Here is a 26646-nt window from a genome sequence, read left to right on the forward strand (position 1 = left end):
AGGGGGAGCACTGATCACAAACTCTCTGTCTCACATGTTATTGTCATGTGTTTTTATGGAAGATGATGCTGACTGTTGTTTTCTTGCTTCTCTCTGTAAACAGCTTGTAAACAGCAGCTTCCCTGAGGGGAAACTCAGCTAATAAATGATGCTGTAACCTCTGGGACTTGATCTGCTGGGTGCTGCTACATTATCCATCCATCCTCATCCATCCAGCTACACCCTCCCTCCTAAAATGCAGGCTGGAGGATGCGGGCATCGATCCCGCTACCTCTCGCATGCTAAGCGAGCGCTCTACCATTTGAGCTAATCCCCCTTGTATAAAGGGTCAATCGCAAGTCAATCAGGACTGACTGCACTACATGAAGTGTACTAGTGAAGTATTGGAAGCATCAGACTTTTAATCTGAGGGTCCAGGGTTCAAGTCCCTGTTTGGGCAGAACACTTTGTACTCCCTCTTGCTTGTACTCCCCTTCCCTCTCTGTTAATGTGCTTGGACAGAGCTCTGTGAACAGCCAGCCTCTTTGTGTCTTGCCCTCCTTGTGCAAGGTGTCAATGGTCGTCTTCTGGGCAACTGTCAAGTCAGCAGTCTTCCTGTGGTTGTGCAGCCTACAGAACTAGACTGAGACCATTTAAAGGCCTTTGCAGGTGTTTTGAGTTCATTATCTGGTTAGAGTGGCTCCAGGTGTCTTCAATATTGAACCTTTTCACATATTCTCATTTCCTGACCTACTGAATGTGGGTTTTCCATTAATGACTACAGCTGGACCAATGCACAGACTGTGGACTTCTCCATAGACTGATCTGTGTAGATAGGACACCAGTATTACTGTCTTAAGTTGGAATGTTTATGACACCATCAAGTGATGATCCTGTGTCAGGACCTTAAAATATGAAACAACGAGGATGGGATTCGAACCCACGCGTGCAGAGCACAATGGATTAGCAGTCCATCGCCTTAACCACTCGGCCACCTCGTCTGTCTGATTAACATGTGTTCACGGCTTCGAGCGAAAATACGCTGCAAAACTTGAAAGAGGTCACAGCTTTTGCCTTAAACATAAGCATCTTGACAAACTTTGACAAACATTGAAGGCCAGTTTTTGGAGTAGTTGTTTGGTTTCTCCATTGTACAGATCAGAGCATGCCTCACTGCACTGGACTGCATATATCCAGGGGTGGACTGCATGTGTCCAGGGGTGGACTGCATGTGACCAGGGGTGGACTGCATGTGTCCAGGGGTGGACTGCATGTGACCAGGGGTGGACTGCATGTGTCCAGGGGTGGACTGCATGTGTCCAGGGGTGGACTGCAAATATCCAAGGGTGGCAGTAACTGATTACAAATACTCAAGTTACTGTAATTAAGTAGTTTTTCTGGGTACTTGTACTTTATTTTTAAGCCAGTACTTTTACTTGTACTTAAGTACAAATGTAACAAAATAATGTACTTTTACTATTTACTTACTGTCAGCCATTTTGTCTCTGTTAAAACAGTGGGTGTTGTGGCTAACAAAATCTAAACCTGTAGATAATTAGCTGCCCCTTTGTAATAATATTGACACTTTTTCTGCTAATTGTATTATGTAATTGTTGATCACAATGACAGGTTAACAGGAGTACAGGATTACTAATGAATTTTGAGTTCATTCGGATTTACAGCTGTATCATTCTGCACCAGATGAAGCACATGATCTGAATCAGGTTGTGTCAGTGAAAGGCTGAAACCCTGCAGCACCTGTTTCTGACTGCTCTGAGCACGCTGCCTTCTTCTCCAGTCTGCTCTCCAGTGATGTTTCTCCTTCTTCTTTCCCTCTGATTGAGCTCTGTGCTGCAGCTATTGCGAAAGCCATCGCACCTCAGAGTGATCCAGCAGTGCCTCATGTTCAGCAGCATACAGTGAGCAGCTTTAATCTCTGGATGTTTTCCGGGATGTCTGAGTGCAGTCCTTTTTTTCTAGCTCTCAGGACAGGAGTTGTATCCAACCTGAAGGACGGCGCCACAGGAAGTTAAAAGGCACTATGACTCTGGTGGGCCTCGAACCCGCAACCTTTGAATCACTTCTCCTGTGTTTAACTAGAAGCCACAGAGCAGTCCATTTGTTTGTCCTAGAATGAAAGGCAGAAATCCGGAATAAGCAGCAGCATTCCAGAATAGTCAACAGAATTCCGGAATTATACGTAGAATTCAGGAGTAACAGTCAGTATTCTGGCAAGTCAGCAGTCCAGAAGGGAAGGCAACATCAGCAGTGGCTCAGTGGTAGAGCAGGGTTGTGTGTCCTTGACCCACATTGCCTCCAGTGCTGGTCATCTCTTCTTTCAGCTTCAGTAGATTGAAGGTCTGTCTCATGTTTACATTTATAGCAATAATCTTTAACCCAAACAAGTTCATATTCCAACTTAGACCCTGTAAACAGCAGTCTGCTCAAACTCCTAGAAGTAATCTACAACTGATATTGTTTATTCAAGAGAAGAAGTCCTTGCACTGAGGACTAACATCGGAATGCAGCACAAGGTCCAGGGAGAGCTGAGGAAGAAGTACAGGGGCTGTAAGGCAGGAGTGAAAGTAGAGGCTGCACGTAGACATTTTAAGCCAGCGATCCCCTCGGCAATAATAAGGAATGTCAACTCACTACTGAATAAGGAGATCAGGAGATCAGCCTCTGTCCTACCCGTCATCTGCCTCTGCTTGAAACTACTGTTGGTAAGTTTTCTGTCTTCTATTCAATAAGTTTATTATCTTTATGTGAAACAATGTGCATGCCTTAAGATAAATGGACCTTGAGTTTAAGAAGAAGTGTCAGTCATTGTTCACATTGGGGTAGACAGGCTACAAGCAGCTAAGATTAGTTAGCATTCGTTGTAGCTAATGTCTATGGTCGCGTCATATAGCTGTCAGAGGTAAGTGGTGAACACGGTTAGTACTTGGAGTTTTCTACACAGGCACGTTGAATTCATCCTTAACACACTGAGAGCGCAGCTCGCCGCCAGCTAACGCAATCCAAAAGTGCTTTGCTTTACTTTTGTAGTGTAGCTGACAGGATAACGTTAGCCCAGAGCTAACGCTCTGTGTTAGCCTGAGCAGCACTTGTATGCAGGGGTACAGCCAGTGCTTAAGTGTAGTTAATGTGAAACAATACAGTCATGATTTATTGAAGTGAAGCAGTCAGCATATTTTCGCGATATATTTTATCTTTTATATATTTTTTGTCTGCTGGTTGGTGCCTGCTCCCCTGCGCATCGGGCTGGAAGTGCGCCATACATGACAGAGAGCAGGGGAGACCTGTAAACGTGCTGAAATGACTTTGTTTAGTAAAAGGAAAAGGTATAAATGTGTTCTATAGTAAGGGACCATTAAATGACTTGTGATCTGGCGCTATAGATAAAAATAAAATAAAAAAGAACTCATTTAAATTGTGGGAGACTTTTCCATCCAATAAATATGGGTAGCCCCAACTCAATGTGATGTATTTGAGTTGGACCAACATGATTTTTCCATGTTGGTCCAACTCAACCTAAATAATACTTATTAAATGATATTTGATTAAAACGGGTTGAGATTTCAGATTAAAGTTTTGGGTGGACCTCAGAGGATTTTCAGATTTGAAATTTCATTGTGAAATTTGGGAGTGGCTGCTGCAGCATAACATCTTTAACATATTTATTACATGCATACCTCTAATATATAATCTCATCTTATGCTCTTAATGACTGTAGCTAATTATATACTTGGTAATCAATTACAGCATCTTGTTATTTGGTCAATGTGATCTGACTCTTTTCTGACTTCTTTTATTTTACAGGATGCTGTATGTGGATGTGTGCAGAGTGCAGTTTGGAACCAGGTACTTTTATGCATCTGCAGCTTATCATACACATACACCGCCTACATGCAGATGTACTTTAATACATGGATTATGCTACTACTAAATCACATTTTTACTTGTCCATGGTAATTAATGAATGTAAAATGAAAACTCACATTTCTTTATAGCCATTCAAGTCTGTGTGAGAGTAACTACAACTAACAATACTGTTTGTACTACTACTGTTTTCCAGGTGAATGATGACTTCTTGCGGTTCACCACAAAGCCGCTGCATTGAAGTTCATGGCCCAGCTGAACCACTTCTCAAAGAAGCTTCTGTAAGTTTCCCAGAACAAAGGAGGAACTTCAATATTAATGAAAGATTCACATGTTTATGTGATGCTCAGGATCAACATGAGTGTTGTGTGTTTGTGTTTTTTAACCCTATAGGAGGGCAGCTTACACGTTCTGAAGACAGGAGCCCAGCGATGTGGGGGTTTCATCCAACTTAATTTGGTATATTGAAATGCAAAGGTTTATGTCCTGGAGGAATGTTATGCACCTTAAAGGTAATTTTATAATAATAATTGTATTATATCTTTAGGTTGGCCAAACACAAATAACCTTAATTACTAATAAACAAATGTACTTTATTTTAGCTCTATTTGACACGATTAAGATGAACTAACTCAATTAACTTATATTTAACCCTCGGGCGTCATTTGGGACTTTTTTGTGCACTTGGGTAATTTTTGCCTCTTTACCTGGCCACCATTTTATCTGTGTTGGTGCATATGGCACAATTTTTTGTAACAAAGACTCTCTCTAGACACATTTTAGAATTCCAATTTCAATTTTTCAAATACATCACCAGAACATGGTGAAACAAATTTACTACCCTTTTGTATCATTTGTGGACAAAAACATCCACTTACAAAAAACTGCTATAAAAACTCAACAGATTAATATTTTTTCTTACTTTTTTCTGCATAATTTGTTAAACCACTTCAGCCCTGCTCAAAACTACCAAACAAATCATTTTGAGGAATTTAACCCTTTGAATGCCAGTTACATTACATTAATGAGTTATTTTCCACAAAACAAAAGTTAGGTGGCTGAGGCATTATTTTTATATCTATCATGAATATGTCAAAGATTAGCCAAAATATTGAGTTTGATGCATTATCAGTTTTTGTGTAGCAGCAGTTTAAAATGGTATTTTCCACTTGGGTCCCATATAACAATATATAACCATGCATTTCTTGATGTAAGGGTTTATATTGCATTATATTGCATTGACATACTTGTTTTGAGTTGGGGCTACCAGTATTTATTGGATGGAAAAACTCAATTTAATTGAGTTCATCCAATGAGTATAGGTTAAACAAATGAGTGATATTTAATCACAATAAATATACAGCAACGCAGTGATTAATGTGATTAAAATTTTAATCATGTGACGGCACTAGTTCAAACGTTTGAGTTCAAAGAACAGATGACCTACCAGTGGATGTCATGGTCATGGTTTTCTGCAGAAAGTCTCGTTCGTTTTCTAACATGGCAACCTTCTCCTTTAGAGTTTTGATTTCTGTCAACAGGCTCTTATTCGGACTTTTGCAACCCTCACCTCTCATTAAAGCTGGTTTCCAATGATGTGTGTCTGGGTGCGTACACACTGCCCATAGTTACTGACGGAGCCACTGCGTCACACCCCAGCTGATACATGACCGCACCAGGACTGCTGCTATGACCCATGTTGGTTGTCAGCGTTCCTTCCATTCCATTACAGCAGCATGAAAACAAGGTCCTGAGCAGCATAACAATAGATAAAGTAGAAATAAAGACTATGTACAGAGCAACCATAAGACATGCAGATATACAGATGAGAAATGTACAGAGATGTATTATGTCCTGTTATGATATCATGAAAAACTCTGAGTATTACACTGTAGGTGAGGATGTTATTGCACTAAGAGAAAAACACTGTACTGTTTCCCCATCAGTGTCACTGGGTGTACACATGGTGATACAGTACAGAGGTTAGAGTACAGATGGACTGATGTTATACAGTCTGACCCCTGTCTGGACAAAAGTCTGTGGCTGAAGGAGACACCCAAGGTCCCCACTGTCTCATGTTTTTATATTTGACTCATTTTCACAGCACTTCATTAGTTTGTTATCATAATCAGCCACCATGTACAGGTGCATCTCCATAAATGAGAATATTGTGGAAAAGTTCAATATTATAAACTAATGATGTCACACTGTGATCAGATGATGAACTCAAAACACCTGCAAAGCAGACACAATCATGGGGAAGACTGCTGACTGGACAGATGTTGAATAAATAAAAAATAGTCAGCATGGTTATCCTCAGGAGCGATAATGGGAATATGACTCCCATCCATCACCCTGCACACTGAGGGAACCCATCAAGACAGACAGTTATCAGGAGAGAAGGAGGAGGAGGGTCTCAGGTTCCGAGGGCGACTCCAAACTGGCGTAGTAGTGTAGTAGTAGACCCACTAAAGGTTCTAGCAGTGGAAGTGAGTTGCAGATAAACCACAGATAGAGGTTGGTGAAGAAGTTTCATACCTGTATAAAACCTCAACCACGAAGGGACTCGAACCCTCAAATCTTCTGATCCGAAGTCAGACGCCTTATCCTTATCTTATTTGCCTTACTAGTGCAAGAAATAAAATTTAATATCAAGAAATGAACTGAACTGATCCAGAGTCTGAGAGTGTATGACTGGCAACAAATAACAATTTCACTTTGTAGATTAAAGCAACCCCCCCCCTCCTCCTCCTCCTCAGGTTCGGACAATATGTAGAAGTCCTCTATAAAAACACATAAATTCATTAAGTATGTGTTCTTTATGTGTATAGGACCACTGTCCTCTGTGGACTCACTCACAACAAGGTCAGTGTGCAAATGGCTCTCTTCCTCTCTAACATACACACACAGTGTGTAGACGCACAGTTATGTGCTAAAATACTCCCTAGAACTCCATATACAAGCCAGAAACTACACGAGCCACTAGTCCAACTCAATACTTCCAGATTTGTAGAGATCATATACATGCTACACAACTCAATGTGTGAGTAATCCAAGTATTCAGCATTACATTTTAGGGCCTGTAATCTGTATTCAGTAACTGAATACTTTATTAAAAGTATTCTTCCCAACACTGTTAGTAACATACGACACCAGGAGATGGAAAAAACAGGCATTCACCTGGCAGTCCCCAAACACAGTGGAAATGAAATAAGGAGACAGACAAAATAATACACTGCAATGGAACTGAGAGGAGGAACTACAGCTGAGTGAGCATACGATATAGAAGCTAGGGTACCGTTTCATCACAAACCAATGTATATGTTCTGGGCAACAGCATTTATAAAATATGCCTATTGTATTATAACATACAGACGGATTCTTGGAAATGTGTGTGTGAAAGATGATGTCACATTTTTGCGTCATTGCTTTTATTACAGCAGTAGCCCTTACAGGTGCATTATGAGGCACTTGACTGTTGATGTTGGGAGGACTGTGAACATGAGAAATCCATCCATCTCTCATACTATCCAGTATAATTTATGATGTTGAGTGACTGAACAAAGCAGCATCTGCAGGGATTAATGAGGTTTTTCTGAGTCTGCACAATATGCGATTATATGCGAATTCTGAATACAAGTTTGATAGAGCAGCATCTAATGAGCGTTTCTAAGAGACAGCAGGGACAGATATTGTCTGTTGTTTGTTTGCCTGAACATGGACTAAATAAACCTGCCACGGGTGTGTGTGTCTGGGTGCACGTAGCCACTCCGTCACACCCCAGCTGACACATGACACACCAGGGGGCTGCTGCTATGACAGATGGTGGTTGTCTAGTTGTCAGTGGTCTCTATGAATATGACCTGGATGACATGTAAACATACAGTGTGCTCTTTGTAATCTGTATTCTGGCTCTAAAACAAGTGCCCCTTGTGAGGGTTGAAGTCACAATCTTCAGATGATGAGGCTGACTCGCTGCCTACTGCACTAACGAGGCTCAGAAAGAGGTGAAACATGGTCTTTTCTCTTTTTCTTTTTAAAATAAAGACATCTACAGTGCTCATGCTGGCAACTGCACCAACAAACATTCTTAATTTAAATCAAATGAATGTGTTCTATAAAAAGGCTCTAAAGGTAAAACATCACAGTAATTCTTCCTGTGACACCTTCACTACCAGTGATGGTAAGTGCTCTTGTTTCAAATGTGATGTGCACTGTACCACTGAAGCTCGTCTGTGAAGTGTAGTGCCTCTGTGTGTATGTCACAGTGATGTTAACAGAAGTCAGATAGGTCTGTTAACACATATAAAAACAACATGCTGAACAACAGCATAGATGTGAAGGTGAATATATGTCCCCTCACATGTTCCTCAGTTAAAAGTGTCATTGCATTGGCCGGGAATAGAACCCGGGCCTCCCGCATTATCATACATGTTGCATAAGTAAAGTCACATGACATGCACCACTGTAAATAAAGAAATCACATATTTTTAAGACACTTAGAGCATAGAGCCCAAGAAATAATATAATCTAAAGCTCACAAGACACAAGACGAACAGAACAGAACAGAACAAATACTTTATTTATCCCAAACTGGGAAATGTTTTCTATTGCAGCAGCAATGTACAGGGTCAGTATCATCCTATCTGCTGGTAAAAGTCTTTCTCCCCGTCGGGGAATCGAACCCCGGTCTTCCGCGTGACAGGCGGAGATACTATCCACTATACTAACGAGGAATGCTGATGACCACCATCTGTCATAGCAGCAGCCACCTGGTGCGGTCATGTGTCAGCTGGGGTGTGACGGAGTGGCTACGTCAGTAACTGTGGGCAGACTGCAGGTGTGTGTGCACCCAGACACACACAGGTCCCAGCTGAGAGCAGCCGGACCTTCCTGTCCTCCTGTCCATCGCTGTCCAAGGTGAAGCGACACCACCAGACCACAGGGCCATTATTTATTTAGCAGGAAAGAAGAAGATGCTCTGCAGCATTCAGGTGTGTTAACACAGTGCAGAGAGAGGAAGACATGAACAATGGTGTCAGAGCAGCAGCTGTTGCTGCATCAACCTGGAAATCAAACTGTTTATATATATGCACAAACTGTACGTTCATAAGTCACATGACATGCACACTGTAAATAAAAAGGAAACCACATATTTTAAGACTCTTAGAACACAGACAGAAAAACAGGAAACTATAATAAATGTTTTACAATAAATACATAATATCATTTATAAATAGCTTTAATAAGTATAGGTTTATTATGTGTAAAAGCATGATGACCTATGGAATGATAACACTAAAAAACTCTGCTGCTCCAGGAACGGTACAGGCGGTGACTCCTGCAGTCCGCCATCAGACTCATCATGTAATTTAACCACAGGGATTAATAAAGTCATTCTTGAAAATATTCATGTATTGTTTCTATAGTTTTATATGTTTAGTAAATATAGGTTTATCACTGCTTTAGTCTATAAGTAAACACATGAACTAACACTAACAAAACAAACCCCAGTGAACCAGGTGGAGCTGTGCAGTGTGCAGCAGCATGATCACAGAGCTCCTGTTTGAACGGGCAGTGAGGATGAGCTCTCTGAGTGGGGGCTCTGGGCTCTTGACGCGGGTTCTTCTCCACATCGTATCCTCCGGCAGCCAGAGCCTTCTGGAGGGCGGCTGCAGACACGCCGCTCCGCTCCTTGGAAGCGGCCACAGCTTTCACGATGAGCTCGCTGACGCTGGGGCCGGACTTGTTCGGCTTGGAGACCTTCTTCTTCTGCGCTTCGGCCGGAGCGGCGGCTGGAGCTGGAGCTTCTTCTGCCATGTTCAGTTCGTAGCTGCAACACAAGCACAGTCAGAGTGTAGTTATGATCAGCTGAGAGCGGGAGGCGGTCCTTGAACACACCATGAGAACCGCGGAGACTCAATCCAAGGCAGCTCCTCTGCAGGCTGAATGTTCCGCTCGTGTTTTCTGTGTGTGGATGAAAGAGTCCAGATGAGTGTGGGAGCAGCGCTGCAGGCCGACAGTGAAGGAGCTGCTAGCGGACTGTGTCTCTTCATGTTCAGCTCATGTGGAGCTCTGATGATCTCTGCACTTTGCTGCTGGAGAGAGTCCGCGCGCTGCGCAGCGGCTTCTCCCTCTTCTTCCTCTCAGAGATGAAGTCAGACTATCAGAGCTCCATCAGAAGCTGTTTTCCAGCTGAGCCGCATGTTGCTTCAGAGACTCAGAGGACAAACCGACATCTGCTGACGTCACTTCGTCCCAGAGTCCGGCTGTTGCAGCAGCATCAGACCCTGATGATGGTGCAGACAGACTTCTATCAGAGCTGCTCGCTGCTTCTCTCGCTGAGCAGGTTGAATAAAGTCCATCACTGTTCTGTTTGTGTCACAGCTGTTATCATGTAAACAGACACAGACAGAGCAACAACAGGGAGGCTGCTGTACATGGAGCAGCAGACCGTTAATGAGCAGATCACTGCTGAATAACAGAAGCTCTAGTTCAGCTCCACACTTCAGAGCTGCAGCCTCAGCACTCTGTTGTTTCATCATGTGACTGTTTACAGTCATGATAACCTGCGGCCGCTTTCTGACGTCATGTGATCGTTGTCCTTCCTGCAGCGTCACACAACAGGGGACTCAACAAAGTCTGCACAGTGACAGAGAGCTGTGCGCACATGTTGTATGAGTCACATGTTCTGATCAACTCAAACATTTCAACCATCTTCAGCAGTTTTTAATTACATTTTATTGATGGAATGCAGGCAGTGAGATTCAGGGTATATAAATACAGTTTATTTTATTTCTTATATTTTATGAGCTCACACAGACATGAATAAACTCCATGAACTCCACAGTCCTCCTGAACAGATGTGTGTTATCTTAAGAATAACATGCAAAGAATATTGGAGAATACAGACCATAAATCCACAATATAGAAGTAATATATACAGTGAAATAAAAGAAGACTGAGCCATCTGAGGCTGCACTGCAGCGCCACCTGCTGGCAGAGCGCGGTCACAGCAGGGACACAGTTAGTGACATAAAAGCTGTTTTTATGTCACAGTTCTTTACACGTGATGAACACAATAAATGAAACAAGTGTACAAAACAGTTACATCACACTTAAATTGTTCTGATCTATAAACATTGATCATGAATAGGTACAGATCAAACAAACTGTCCGCTCCAGTCAGGTTCATGTTTCTGTTCTGGCACATCGTTGACACATTCAAATCCTTCACGATCATTTATTATCAAATCGCACATCCCTAGTTAGAGAGAGCAGACTCAATCTCATCCTCTCCACACTTGGACCAGAGATTGTGCTGGACTGTCCTTTTGACTTCCTCCAGTCTGGTTTCACAATCTTTCATTGTCTTTCCCAGGTCTGCCTGCAACTGCGCGCTCAGCTTAGCTTCTTTATCCACCCCTTCAGCCTCTGTGATGTCCGCCAACAGTCCGGTCCAGTAGTCATCATTACTCACTGACTTTCCTGGCATGAAGGGTAAGTGTTTTGAACTCCTCTTGTAGCTCAGTCTTTGTCATGTTCCCAGCAGCCCAGCTCAGGTAGTTTGCTTGTTTGGTGAAGGCACTTTTCAACTGACAACTCAAAGCTCTTCTTTTCCTTTTATTGCAAGTTGGTATGATGACATTAAGTTGCAGTGGCAATGGTGATTGCTTGGTTTGGTTTGATTAGAATCACTTAACCGCCTAGAATCGCCTAGGTTGATAACCTTAAAGACAAATTAAACCTGGTGTTAAACACTTTTCAAGATAACACAATAAACTTAACTAAAGCATAACATTGTAGCTAGTTTTGCTAACTTCAACTTAAATTGTTCATGAACACAAGTAGTACATTTGTCTCTTTACAAAGTCCAGTCTTCACCAGTTGTCTTTGTGTCTTGCCTTAAGCTGAGAGTTCCATGGTGCTGAGGCTTACTGACTGTAAGGTGTGTGATCCATGCTGCTTCTGCTCTGCTCCATCCTGTGCTGATCTGCAGTTCATTGATTGCTGAGCTCCATCTAGTGGACAGACAGTAGAAGTGAATCAGGAAAAGTCTTTCAGACACTTGTTGGACCGGTTTCACCGTCACTGACGTGTTCAGACTGTGAGGCTGTGAGGAAGTGACGGCGTCCTCAGATCAGATTGTGTCAGACAGCAGGACTGAGGAGGACCAGGAGCAGCTTCTTCTCCACACAGGAAGCTGGAAAGTGTCTGTAAGTCCATCTGAACTGATCCAGCAGGTGAGAGTCCTTCCAGAGAAATCTCTCCATGTCTGATCACACTGTGCTGCATCACTGACTGATGGTACAGTACAGATGTTTCTGCTGCTGATTGGCTGCTTTCTCTTTGCTCTTTGATGACTTTTATAGCAGATGAACAGCTGTTTCAGAACAAGTTGTTACTTGTAGTGTTTTTCTGTTCGAGTCACAGCAGACTGTAGAACACAGCTCTCAGGTCACATGATCAGTGAGAAATGCAGGGAGTGTCAGAACCGGTCTGACAGCTTTCTGAGTTTTTGTGTTCACTGAGCTGTGTGGAGTTACTGTAATTCAATTCATGTCAGACAGACAAACAACAAGCGTCTCTGTTGATCGTTCTCTCTGTAAAGTTCAGCAGCTTCATTTGCTCTGAAACTCAGATCGACTCGTTTAAAGCTTCAAGCGGAGAAAAGGTCGCTTTATTCTGACTTTATCAGATCAGTCTGTTTCCGGTTTAACACGCCTGTGCTGCGTTTTATTTTTCATGAATTCATATCGATGATTGAAACTCATCAGAAGAAACATTTTCTCTTCAAGGGTTCATAAATATGTGAATCTAATATTTGCCATGAGGAGAAGTGTGTCAGTCCTCAGAGCTCAGACAGTAGCTGCTCATGTGTTTGTCCTTTCTATAGAAAACAGTCCACAGACTGTTACAGAGGAAGGTCTCAGTGCTTCACTCAGTCTGTTCACACTGTGACAGAAACACACATGAACACATGTTCATTTATTCACATGTTCACACATGGAGAGAAGTGACAGAATTCTGAAGCAAACACTGAATGTGTGTGTGCACTGTTCCACTTACAGCATGTGACATCAATAATAACAGCATCAGAGATGTTGGTGTGTTTACAGACTCACCAAAATAAAAGCCTGAGAACCAAACCTGGTCTGAGGCTCTGATGCTAAGCTAACAGCATGATTAGCCTGTTAGCATCTACATGAAGGATCAATAACAACATGCTGACTGTGTGTTTCTGTGTCATGTTGCTGTGTTTGTGTGAAGGTGTGAGCTCTGCTATGAGTCAGTGTGAGGACAGAGAGGAGGGAGTCCCTCCCTCTAAAAGCCCTCTGTGTGGGGACCATGAGAGCCGGACCAAAGCTCAGAGGTAAGAGGACCGTCTCTGACTGTCCATGACTCTTCTCCATGTCAGAGCTCACACTCACATTATTCACACATCTGTGTGTTCAAGAACAAAGCAGCAGCAGCACACTGCACACTCTGCTGGACCCGGACCTGGACCTGGACCTGGACCTGGGCCTGGACCTGGACCTGGACCTGGACCTGGACCTGGACCTGGACCTGCCAGCTGTGTGTCCATGAAGAGTGATTGGTCAAAGGATTATCCCATTGATTTCAAAGCTGTTGATCCATCTGAGGGTCAAAGGTCAGAGTTAATGTCACAGCTGCAGTTTGTTTCCATCATTATTAAACATTTAAAGTGTAACATGATGTTCAGCAGCATTTTTCCAGAAGAAGCTCAGAGTCAGTGTTTGTGATTCTATCAGGATCCAGGATGTGAGAGCAGACTCTGCTGGACCTGGACCCAGCTGTGTGTCCATGAAAAGTGATTGGTCGATGTATGAGCCCTTTGATTTCAAAGCTGATCAGCCATCTGATGATCAAAGGTAAGAATCACTCTGGAAGTGTCTCCATGCTGTGATGAGCTCTGCTGGACTCTTGGGGTTGTATGTGTCTGTTTGCAGGTGGTTGATGGTTTGGAGCATCTGTAGCACAGAGTAATGCATATTTACAGTGCTGCTTCAAAGTGTATGAATCATTTAAAATCTTCTATATGTCTGCATAAACATGACTTAAACATCTGCCTCACTGTACTAGAAAGGCAGCCCACTGAAACAAAGTATGGAAAGACATTTCAGTAATAAAACATTTAAATAAATGATAGATTCATACACTGTATGTAAATATTATTGTGCTGCCCCCTATAGTCAGCCAAAATCCTATGTTTGAGTTGAGATTGTCCTACGAGGCTTCCGTAGTAGCATAATGGTTCCAGAGCCAAGTGGAAAGTTTCTGCTGTGTTTTTTCATCCTGCTACATGTTTTTTAGTCGTCTGAGAATATCTGTCTGTAAGTATTATGTTTCATAAGCCCTTACCTTACGTCATGCGCTCATAGGAGGCACTTTAAGTTATTTAAGTTTAAGAAAACGGGTTAAAAGTGTGACGCTAATAGCGCTAGCGACCTTATGGGTTTTTCAATGCAAATTAGCATTGTGCTAATCGCTAGCGGTTTATGCATTTTTCTGTTGTCTAGCTCAGCTATGTTTTGTCGGCCTGCAGAATTCAGCATTGATCGTGTTTCGGGTCATATTTATGCAGAAATATAGAAAGTTTGACCAACTTCCCAAAACGACTGTAGCTGTCAGCCTATATGTAGCTAGGAGCTAGTCTCCTCCTCCTCAGATTCCCAGGGTCCTGGTTTGGATTTTTGCACGTACCTCACACTGCTGATTATTCTGACTTGAACACAGCCTGTGCAGAACTTTAAGGTGGCTTCTGTTCTTCGGTGTTTTTGGTTGAATTTGGTCAAATTGTGATCAAATAAATTGTGTGATAACAGTTTTTCAGTCTCTTGTAGTGGCCATCATGGACACTGATCCAGCTCTGTGTCCATGAAAAGTGAACATTTCAAAAATGTTGATACCACTTTAAGTCCTGTTTCTGTAACTTAGCAGAGTTCTTCAATGATCATGTGGGTCTGCTTGGCTCTGTAAAAGACCCATAAGCAGGTCTGTGTTTGTAGATGTATAATAGAAAGTATCAGTATGTATTTATGTTGTCATGTTATCATCTCATGGTGGTTTCTGAAGGCTTTAAGTAAAGGAAATAACAAAGGTCTGCAGTGTGATGATATAGACTCTATATCATCACACTGCAACATTGTCTGACTGCGATTCATTACAAACCCATCCTGCTGCACATCGTTTAATGTTAAAGAAAGAGAAACATGATGAGTGGAAGATTTAACCATAGGCGTTGCTACCATTATATATATATTATATATCAGAGGGGGACGTGTCCCCCCCACATTTTAAAACGGCCCGTTTGGACCCCCCCCCCCCCCCCCCCACACACACACACATTTACTGAGTAGGAGATTCCCAACAAAGACACGGAGAGTTAGAGTTGTTTTCAGCATTAACCCATATTGTAATGAGGCCAGGTTAGCTCCTGTTAGCCTGCTAGCTTCAGCCTCGCTGTGCCAGTGCACATAGCCACCTGCTCATATTCTTATCAGCAAGAATAAAACACATGTGATGGACCGTCAGGACACAGTGGAGCATTATATGAACAGGGAAACACTGATGCAGCAGATGAGGCAGGGCATCATTATAAACACATCCACAAGGTTTGTTGTGAATTCAGCAGTTTTATAAGCAAATAAAAATAAAGACATGCATCTTTTTGTAAGTTAGTATTTTTAGTGTTTCAGTATTATCTGCATTAAGCAGTTTGGTTCATTTTTCTATGGGATTTGCCAGTTTTTTGTCTCTGTAAATGAGAGAAGGCGTCAGATATGGAGGCTGTTAGTGTAGCAGCACCAGTATGTTTGACAAAACTGTTGTTTCACTTGGAATTAGTTTGTCACCGAGTTTTTGTTGAATCTGTCTCTGAAATAGTCATTAAGTGTTTACTTCTGTAGGTAAAATAGTTTATACTTTTACCCACCCACCCACAGAAGGTGTCCCCCCCCCCCCACATTTTTAATGCTCCCCACGCCACTGGATTTAACTGAACTCTTAAAGCTGTGCTGGCAGCCATTAAAGCAGAATATGTGAAGAAGAACAAATTACAAACCTGCTGGATGCAGCTGAACAGTGTGGAGTCAGGATAGTTTTCATTTTTAATACACACATTTTGTGTATTAATTAATTAATTTTCTTCACCAGTCCATTGACTGTTGCACTTTGTATTTATTTCAGTCTGAGGTTTCAGTTTTCTTTAATCTGAAATAAAGGCCTTCAATGTATTTGCCTGGGACTACTTTTATTCATGGTAACAGAGCTAGCTGTGCCCCAGGTAAACATTTCCTGCATTGAAAACTGACAATAGATATTACTGAAACACATGAACATGTGGACATAGGGGAAGCTAATAAGACACAAGCTAGACATCAGCTCAGACCTTTGACTTGGAGCAAATGTGAACAGCTGGACCTCAGGGACTTTAATTGAACCCCCCTGGTCTAAATCAATGTGAACATATGATGACAGTGGAAGTGGAATGGAACTCTTAAAGCTGTGCTTCAGTCATTAAAGCAGCAGCAACAGGTTCAACATGAGCTGGATGTGTGGAGTTGGGATAGTTTTCATTTTTAATACAACAATGCTTGTTTGTCACCAGTCTATTGACTGTTGTGTGTCTGTTTAAAGTGAAAACACATCAAAACACTTAGTGACGTGATTGTGTTGTTAAATGCTGATGTTTCTGTCACAGACTGCAGCAACCCAGTGTTCAGACTCCTGCTCAGGACGCCATATTTATGGTGAGTACAAACAGCTTCTAACTACAACACAACAGTCCTGGTGCTCTACAGAGACCCAGAGCCTGACCCCTGAGCAAGCATTCACAGAGACAGAACTGTGGTAGTAATACTTATAACTACAGCAGCTGTGCATACACAACACTTCATATCTAAGGTTGTAGATTCAAGTAATACATGTATGAACATAAGCTGTAATATCATGAAACACTAAACTGTTATTCTGCTCCTCAAAGTCTGAGAGTTTATACTCTGTTGTTCTGTTCCAGCTGCTGGAGGAGAACATTGTCAGGTTTGTGAAGGATGAGCTGAAGAAGATCCAGAAGCTCCTGAGTCCAGATTACCCAGAATGCTCAGAGAGTCAGAGGGAGGATGAGGAGGATGAAGAGCAGAGGAGCAGCAGAGAGTCATTAGTGCAGATCACAGTGCACTTCCTGAGGAGGATGAAGCAGGAGGAGCTGGCTGAGCGTCTGCAGAGCAGTAAGAGGATTTGAAGAGCTTTAACATGATGGAAAGAGGAAATGAAGTTTACATTTACACACTCTGCTGTTAATATGATGCAGACATCTGTGAATTCTTCTGACTGAAAACACAAACTGTTTGTCTACAACTGATGAACAGATTTCATGGAGACAGAAAATATTTATTTGACACATTTATTGTAGCGTTCACTTATTAATGACATTTATTGTTTGTTCAGGAACTCCTGCTGCAGAGTGTGGACGTAAACTCAAGTCTAACCTGAGGAAGAAGTTCCAGTGTGTGTTTGAGGGGATCGCTAAAGCAGGAGAGCCGACCCTTCTGAACCAGATCTACACAGAGCTCTACATCACAGAGGGAGGGACTGCAGAGGTCAATGAGGAAACTGAAACTGCAGAGAAGAAATAATCACTGATCCCTGATGTTCATCTTCCTCCATCATTAAGTGTCCATCATGTTAACTTCACTTTTCTTTATACACGTTCTTCATGTCAAAATACATACAGACTGATTTTCAGTCACACTTAGTGCAGATCAAATACTAAATGATGCCCTACTTATTAATGTCCTCAGCTGTAAGAACCACTGAATTATTTCCACAAACAAATGTTCCTGAAACAATCCATATGTGAAGCTTCAGAGGAGACAACAACACAATGGTAGAAGGAGGAGTTCCTTCAGTCAGAGACAGAGAGCAGGGAGACACTACAATATTATCACTGTAAAAACTACACACAGACATGAGTGAATGTATTTATTTGAAGTGTGTCAGAAACTCTTCCATCCATGACACATGTGAACCAGGCTTGTGTTTGCATATAGAGTGAAAGGAACAAACAGTCAGAGACAGTGTGGCTTGTTTGCTGCTTTGGATAAATGCACAATGCTGAGATCAAACCTACACTGTTGCTGCATGAAGAGGATTTTACAGTAAAGCACTGACAGAGAGCAATATTTCACAGAATGGAGGACATGAATAAACACAGAGCAGATCAGGAGAGACTCTTCTGGAGTCGACACAGATGAGTTTCAGTCTGTTTGTGTGTCTCTGACAAACTGAGGAGCTCTGCTTCATGTTGATCAGCAGTTTGGACTCATGTTGGTTAGAAAATCATTCTGACTGTGTTTCTTCCTGCAGGGTGGAGCATGGTGGAGAGCAGTGGTTAAAACCTGGGCTGAGGAAGTGTAAGTTTGACTCAGTCTTTCCTCATGTTATTGTGCATGAGTCAGTGTTCTATCAGTCCATCAGAGCTGTTGTAGCGCAGCCTCGGCGGTTGGATTTCTTTGGTGTTTACTGGAGTTTATTACTCCCCAGCAGGAGTTTTAGGTTCCAGCTTTGTCATTGGTTTTCCTTTTTTCTCTTGTTAGGGAGCTTTAGTGTGTTGTAGTGTCTCTGTGTTTGTTTGGGCACTGCTCAGCTCTGAGTTCATGAACTGCAGCCTAACACTGAAACCAGCCTGTGTAGCTGCCGATCTGAGAGTGGGGACGAGTGGGGAGGTGCAGACATGCTGTGTGTGGGTTTCCCCTCAGCCTGGGACATAACAGAGACAACCAAAGCAGACAAAAGACAAAATCCAATAAGAGACCACAAAGGGTTGAAAAGGTCCAAACACAGGAAGAAACAGCTCCACAGTCCAAAAGCAGGCAGGACTCAGACACAAAGAATCTCATCCAAAGGGTCAGACTGGACTGATGGACTGAAGAGTGAAGACACTGAGACACTGAGCTGTGAGCAGCATTATTAGGGTTAGGGTTAGGGCGAGAAACGCCACTGTTTAAGAAAACGAGTTACCACCAAAATAAGTTTCACACGGGGTCTCTGTTTAAAGCTTTTAATCAATTAGTAACAAAACACATTATCCGCCATGTTTCCCTGCACCGCTTCTTCCCTTTTTCCCCAATCTGCTACAAACGCCCTGATTTTCAGCACAATGCAGCATTTCCATTCAACCAATCACGGGGCAGCTTTCCAACTGTCATGGCGGCGCCCTGTCAGTAGATAGAAAGTATGTCCAGCCGTCTTTTAAATGAGTGTTTTAGCTGTGTGAAATGAATAACTTTGACAGTATCCATGAGGCAGTCCTCTTTTCTTCCATGGGAAAAAAGCGGAAGCCTTCCATACAGAATCCCGAAACTCAGCTGGAGGGAAAATACCGGCCACTTCCTGTTCACATACTAAAGAGAAAAACTTTTGTCATGCGGATCAACTGACAGCCGGCGAAATAATATTATTAGAAATACATATATAAATACAGAAAATGAGTTTTGTGATGAAATGGATTTATAGCTTTTTGGGTGTTTAATAAATGTTTAAAATCAAAATATAGATCAGATTTTTTGATGTTATTACAAACTCATGATGATATATTACAGTTTGAAACATAAACTAGAAGTTTCATATAAACCCTTTTTGGAAAGAAAACACTTTTTTCTGGATTTATAGCGTTTTGGAAGCAATCTCTTCATTCGTTAGGCGGGACAGCCGGTTGGGGACACTCCCTAATGCATGTTAAAACATGTTTAAGTGTTTTATTTTGAAAATCTACACGTCAGCCATATCCTGTTATTGTGCAGGGTCTTTTATTTTGAAAATCCATGTTTGTGTGTCTGTGTGTTGGCAGGTGTGTATAGTGTGTGTCTGCATATTTCTGGGTGGCTTGTGTGTAGTTTACCAGGCCTAGTAAGGTGTGTAATGATTTGGAGGCTTTTATTTTGAAAATCTGTGTGTGTGTGTGTGTGTGTGTGTGTGTGTGTGTGTGTGTGTGCGTGTGTGTGTGTGTGTGTGTGTGTGTGTGTGTGTGTGTGTGTGTGTGTGTGTGTGTCTGCCTCTGTATGGATCAATACAGTGAAGTTACATTGGTTTGAATGAACCCAATGCATTTTTAATGGGAGCGTCCTGTAAAAGTTTCAGGTCGCTCACATTAAAGCTGTGGGACTAGTTCTGCTGAAAATGTGTCCAGAAGAAGGAGAATAATACAGAAGCGGAATAAGTATTTACAATAGTAACAGTGGAACAATATCAGGATAGATCAGGAGGTCTGAGTCTGGTCTTTCAGTCCAGATCCTCCTCCAGACTCTGATGAAGGAGCTTTTGGATGATGCTCTTTATCCAATGATACAGTTGATGCTGCTGTTCTTCTCATGTTCTAAATGTGTCGTCTGTCTTTACTCACATTGCTGCAAATATCCAGTTTGTGTTTGAACACAAAGCTGATAGTTGTGTGTTTGTTCATTCAAACATTAGTGACAAAAAGTCTGATGATAAACTTTGTATGAATGAACAACACATCAGTCAGTAAAGACAGAATGAAGCCATCAGATGTGTCAGATGATAAACTGCAGCTGTGTCTTTTTCTCTCCATCAGATTTCTGTCAACTTGAAGTCGACACAAACTCAGTGAACACAAACCTCGAACTGTCTGACAACAACAGGAAGGTGACATATGTGGAGGAGGAGCAGCCATATCCTGATCATCCAGACAGATTTGACATGTGTCCTCAGCTGCTGTGTAGAAATGTTCTGACTGGTCGCTGTTACTGGGAGGTCGAGTGGAGAGGAGGGGTTCATATATCAGTGAGTTACAGAAGAATCAGAAGGAAAGGAGTCAGTGCTGACTGCATGTTTGGAAGAAACAATCAGTCCTGGAGTCTGATCTGCTCTGATCGTGGTTACTCTGTCCGTCACAATAACAGATTCACATCCATCTCCTCCTCCTCTGTCTCTCACAGAGCAGCAGTGTATGTGGACTGTCCTGCTGGCACTCTGTCCTTCTACAGAGTCTCCTCTGACACACTGATCCACCTCCACACCTTCAGCACCACATTCACTCAGCCTCTACATGCTGGGTTTGGGTTCTTGTTGGGTTCTGGTTCCTCAGTGAGTCTGTGCTGTGTGTAGAAGCAGAGTGTGTGGAAGTGACAGCAGCTTCAACTTTGTGCTTTAAATGTTGATGATGTTTCACTTTCATTTGAATCACTGACTGTGATTTCAGGTCAGAACATGTTTTTGTCTTAGAAGCAGTGAAATGAAGAATGTGAAGCTGAATTTATGATCATGAACTTTGACATGTCCTCACAAATGAAACCCTTACATTAAGAAATGCATGATTCCATGTTGTTATGGCTCTGATATTAAAATGTAGTATTATAATAGGAGTTAATGGACCTAAGTGGAAAACACCATTTAAAACTGCTGCAATACAAACACTAATAACTCCAACTCAATATTTTGGATCAACTTTGACATGACAGATATAAAATAATGCCTGAGCCTCCCAACTTGTACAATGACTTGTCTGTCCGTTCTTTCTCTGCTCCCTCTCTCTCTCTCCCTCTCCCTCTCTCCTGTCTCTCTCTCCTCCCTCCCTCCCTTTCTCTCTCTCCCTCTCCCTCTCTCTCTCCCTCCCTCCCTCTCCCTCCCTCTCTCTCTCTCTCTCTCCCTCTCCCTCTCTCCCCCCCTCCCTCCCTCCCTCTTGCTCTCTCTCTCCCTCCCTCTCTCTCTCTCTCTCTCTCTCTCTCTCTATATATATATATATATATATATATATATATATATATATATATATATATATATATATATATATATATATATATATATATATATATATATATATATGTGTGCACTCGCGCTGGCTCCCTCTGGTGGACCATTTGTATATTACTACAGGTTTCATAGTTTTTTTTATGTTATTTATTTATATGTTTTTTTTCATACTTCTTGATACCACTTAGTATTTCGTGAGAATTACTTACTCTGATTACTCTTATTACTTACTCTATACTGGCCACTATTTACTTTGACAGCAAGGGAGAATATTTTTTCCAACTGACTAATAATTCAAAAGTAACATTTTCACAAAAATATTCTAGAAAGATAAATCACCTTTTAAATCAATCAAAAGATGATGTGGAAAAATTCTACATTTCTGCTGTAGACTGAACACAAGTTGAGTACCTTAGTCCTGACAAGTCTTTCCCAGTATCCCTGCTGCTGTTTGACTAGTTTGAGAACGGGGTCGTTGGACTTCATTTCCCAGCAGCACTGTTCAGCAACAATATTCTGGTAAAGCTCCAGGTCGGCTCTGTACTGACGACCATTCACTCTGCCACTGCAGAACAAAAAGAGGGCATCAACACACTCCAAGTTTCCTCCATACCAGGTCACTTGTTTGCAATTCGGAAGCATTTAAGGCAATTTACGATTTCAATTTGCAAAAACACAAAAGGGAACATTAATATTCTACATTGTTTCATGATCATCTCTCAAACTCTATAATCTTCCCCTATATCCCTCCTCATTCTTTGTCAGGGTGAACCAATAAACCACTATAATTCCTTGGAAGCTTCCCACAGGTGAGCAACCACAAGGAATCATGTATACTGACAGTCAAGAAATGCACCAACAACCAAGTTACATATTTGCTGCTGATAGAAGGTCTTAGGAATCAGATGGGCAAGCTTTATTCTACTGTTATGTAATGTATACAATGAAAATCTGACACAAATGAGGGCGGGTATATTGAGTCTGTGCAAACAAAGAAGTTTGTTCCCTGACATGAATGAATGTAACTGCAGCAGAGTAAAGATATCTTTGCTAAATTAGTATAATGTTAGGCCAATCAAATTTCATGATAATGTAATCACAAATTAAATGTAGATTTCCTTTAAATCCAATTATGAGACAGCTGTATTATTCAGAAACAACAGAATACAGAACAATCACAGTAGCACCAAAGGAAAGTGACTGAATGAGATGCCCTTTACATTAAACTGTAACCCGGAACTGTGTGACACCGTTTGTTTGTCTAATTTACAGACTGGCATGCCGAACATGTACCCACTACCACCAGTGTAAAATGCTCTGGACAGAAAGTTCCACTGAATGTTGGATGTGATGAAAGTGAGTGAGCAAACACTGGTGGTCTGGTCCTGACAGACCTGTAGATGACTCTGTCAGAGAAGAAATCACAGCGCTGACTTTCTGGGTTCACCAAGATCACTCTTGCAACTGCACAGTTGACCGTCTGATACCAACGTACATGGGGGTGGTAACTGAAATCCAACAACAAAACACTTAGAACAATGTAACTGTATTATTAAGACCACATATTGTACGACGTCTCGTGCCTTTTTGTTGAGTCGTCTCTTCTGTTAGTGCTGATGACCTGCTGTCTGTAGCTTCCATCTGCCCCTTCAGGTACACCTGTACACATGATTTATGGAGTGTCTCAGCTCATTCATAGTAGCCTATATAAAACATCTTTCCTCTTAGTGTCAATCTGCAATGTTTAGTAAACTGTGGATCTGTATAGAAGTTACAAAAATGCTTTTACCATTTCCAGAGGGGTTTAGAGAGGCAGCCAGGCTAATCACTGGATACATGTCTATCGCATCCCTCTTCCCGTGTATGATAGCCAGCGTTCAATTAAACATTTGTGACAGTGTGTATGTGACAACAACAACATCAAAATGGATGACCTTAAGGAAAACCTTAAGTGGCTACAGAGCAGAATGAAAGGTATTACAGGACCACAGAAACAAGAGAGCAGAGGCTGTGTGGTTCTCTTACGCTCTTTGCAACAACAACCACCTAATCAAAGGCAATAAGCTCTGACAACACCCCAACAAACTGGGAATAGGGTTATAGAATAATTATTGTATGTTTCCTCACTGTAACGCTGCTGTTAGTAATAACAGTTTCTTTGGCGGACCTTGAAGTTTCTATGCCCTATTACTCAACACTGTGCTCTGTTTGTACAAGGAGCCCTGACAATCAGGCATCTCTGCCACTCCCTACGTATTGATAATAATGCCGCACAAACTTAATCACAGTACTCATTTTGAATGTATACAAGACCTGAAAGAATACAAAGCTCAATCAAAATCAGCAGCACACCATGCCAAACTGGTACTCACACTCAAAACTACACTGAATCTCTGAAACACATGCTTATCTAAAGACACCAACCTCTCCTTCTTAATTATTATTAATTAATATTATGATTCATTTTCTTCTTTTTAATGCGAAAGAAGAAAAGAATTCTAAGAAGAAGAAAAGAAGAAAACAAATCTGTCAGGGCACGGTTACATTTCCATTCAAACAATATAAAAAGCACTACTGTTTCCATTACAGCTGAAGGTTTACAAACCATGTACAGAATCATTGTATCATTTAAAATAACACAACATAACAGTTGTGGCTGTGTTAGTAACTTACTTTGTAGATGACTGGCTCAGAAAATACTGGGGTATCAACACACAGTATCTGTGAAGAGGACACAGAAAATCATCAACACATGCATTGTGTTTACTGTCAGTTGTTGTATATGCTGCTAACACAACCCAATGACTCCATGGGTATTAATAAAGTTAATGTGAACGCACGACACTTTGATCATGTTCAATTTCAAATGACATAAACCAAACAGGCTCTCACACACAAGGAGTTCAGCAGCTCTGGTGCTTTAACACATCTTCATTAAAGTGAACAGCCATGAAGAAAGGCCTCCATGTTCAGTGAAAGGCACTACAAACAGGTTTTATCCTGCTGACTGAGCTACATGCTGTCACTCATTTTGACTTCCTACTCGCTATCTCTGGGCTCACAAACGGGAAGTTCTTAGATGACACTTTCTATGTCTCAGAGAAAACTCCTACCTGCTCTCGTACTGTAGAGTTCCTTCTGTTGAATGTGTCACTGTTTGTTTAGCATGTTCCTCCTGATGTTAGCTGTATGACTGCTGCAGCGACCGCTTGTTTTCTTTTAACGGCAGCCGGACACGGATGCGGCGGAGTGTTGTTGGACAGCAGCAGAAGACGCAGCGTAGACCCAGATTAATTAGTCACAGGTTCACTTGCTTCGATTTTCGCATCGATTGATCTAGATGCAAAGGCGTGAAATCAAATATTTGTAAAACTGTTTTATTAATATTTACAAATACACAAATACAGACATAAGACTTCTTACCATAATGTGTTTTTGAGATTGGAGGTTGAATCCTTGTAAGCCGATGTTACCCCACATGGTAAACAGAGTTTGCTCCATCAGCACGCTGTCTCCTTTCCTCCCTGTGGACGTGAACAGCTCCTCCAAGTGTGGCCGAGGAACATGAAGTCATTGCAGCAGCATCAAAACAAGGCCCTGAGCAGCATAACAACAGATAAAGTAAAAATAAAGACGATACAGAACAACCATTAGATCTGCAGATATACATGTAAGTCTGTTCCGGTTGGCCAGCAGGTGGTGCAGAGGCACGGTTGGTTTGGTTGGAGTGACAGCTCACATGCTGCACTTTTCTTCAGTGACACCGTAGTTGCTGAGAGAAGTTTGTGCAGGGCGCCATATTGCTTTCAGAAGTTTTCTTCCTCTGAAAGGTAAGCAGCACTTCATGATGTGGTTTATTTTATGTGAAGGTAGTGATTGTGCATGGCTCCTTGGGAGCTCACTGTAAAAATGGATATTTATGAGGCTGAGTTCTGTTTCTGACAATTACATTATTTGGTAGTTAACCCTTCATTGTAAGCATACCTATAAGTATGTGTAGTCATATCAGTGTTAATTTTGGCAGCAATTTTTGATTTAGTTTTTATTTAGTCTTGTGACTAAAATGTCATTTGATTTTAGTCACATTTTAGTCATCAACATTTTTTAACGACTAAAAATCGACTAAAATTCTATGATATAGGCTATTTGTCATGAAATTAGTTTGACTGTGCAATAAAAACAGGCACAGCTTTAACTTGTGTTATTTGAAACAAACATCTCTTTATTTAATTGCCGTTACCTTTTCACAAAAGAACAAAAGCACCAGTGAACAGTGAGCTGCTCTCCCTGAACGTTCATACACTGTTCAGTCATGACCTTCTTCATGAACAGGCTCTCTCATATTCTAATAGGCTCACCCTTAACCCATCTGCAAACACGTGTTGCCAACAGCCAATAGAAAGGAGACACAACACAAAAACTAATCAAGTTTACTAACATGAATACAAACAACAAACCTAAAATAACATCCCTGAAGCACATACACCCAACACTAACCAGGTCTAAATGCATTCACTAGTTAACTAGTGCAACGTTTTGCCTTACTAGTGCGAGAAATAAAATATTTACTATCAAGAAATGAACTGAACTGGCTTTCCATACAACACTGACATGAGGTCCACATTGTCCTGTGATGGAATCCAGAGTCTGAGAGTGTATGACTTGCAACAAATAACAATTTCACTTTGTAGATTAAAGCAACATGTGCTTACACCAGAATCAGTCCTGTCAGCTGATATGAACAGGACTTCCTCCTCCTCCTCCTCAGGTTCAGACAATATGAAGTCCTCTATAAAAACACATACATTCATTAAGTATGTGTTCTTTATGTGTATAGGACCACTGTCCTCTGTGGACTAGCAGATGTGAGCATGTGAGGAACTGGAACCACTTCTTCATCTGAACCATGGAGATGCCAATTTATAACACCTGAAACCACCTCCACTGTCTGCACACACAGGAAGTTCACCCTTAAAGAAGCATTCATCTGTT

The 26646-nt window shown here is 41.6% G+C and overlaps 3 non-coding genes across 3 annotated transcripts; all 3 read right to left on the reverse strand.

Annotated features, from left to right (window-relative positions):
- Positions 1-243: 243 nt before the first annotated feature.
- Positions 244-316, reverse strand: trnaa-agc (transfer RNA alanine (anticodon AGC)). The gene has a single exon. It is a non-coding gene; the product is annotated as a tRNA-Ala (tRNA).
- A 582-nt stretch (positions 317-898) lies between these two features.
- On the reverse strand, positions 899-980 carry trnas-gcu (transfer RNA serine (anticodon GCU)). Its single transcript has one exon. It is a non-coding gene; the product is annotated as a tRNA-Ser (tRNA).
- A 7545-nt stretch (positions 981-8525) lies between these two features.
- On the reverse strand, positions 8526-8597 carry trnad-guc (transfer RNA aspartic acid (anticodon GUC)). The gene has a single exon. It is a non-coding gene; the product is annotated as a tRNA-Asp (tRNA).
- Between the last annotated feature and the right edge of the window lie 18049 nt (positions 8598-26646).

Source organism: Parambassis ranga, unplaced genomic scaffold (assembly GCF_900634625.1).
Source record: "Parambassis ranga unplaced genomic scaffold, fParRan2.1 scaffold_31_arrow_ctg1, whole genome shotgun sequence".
Lineage (NCBI taxonomy): Eukaryota > Metazoa > Chordata > Actinopteri > Ambassidae > Parambassis > Parambassis ranga.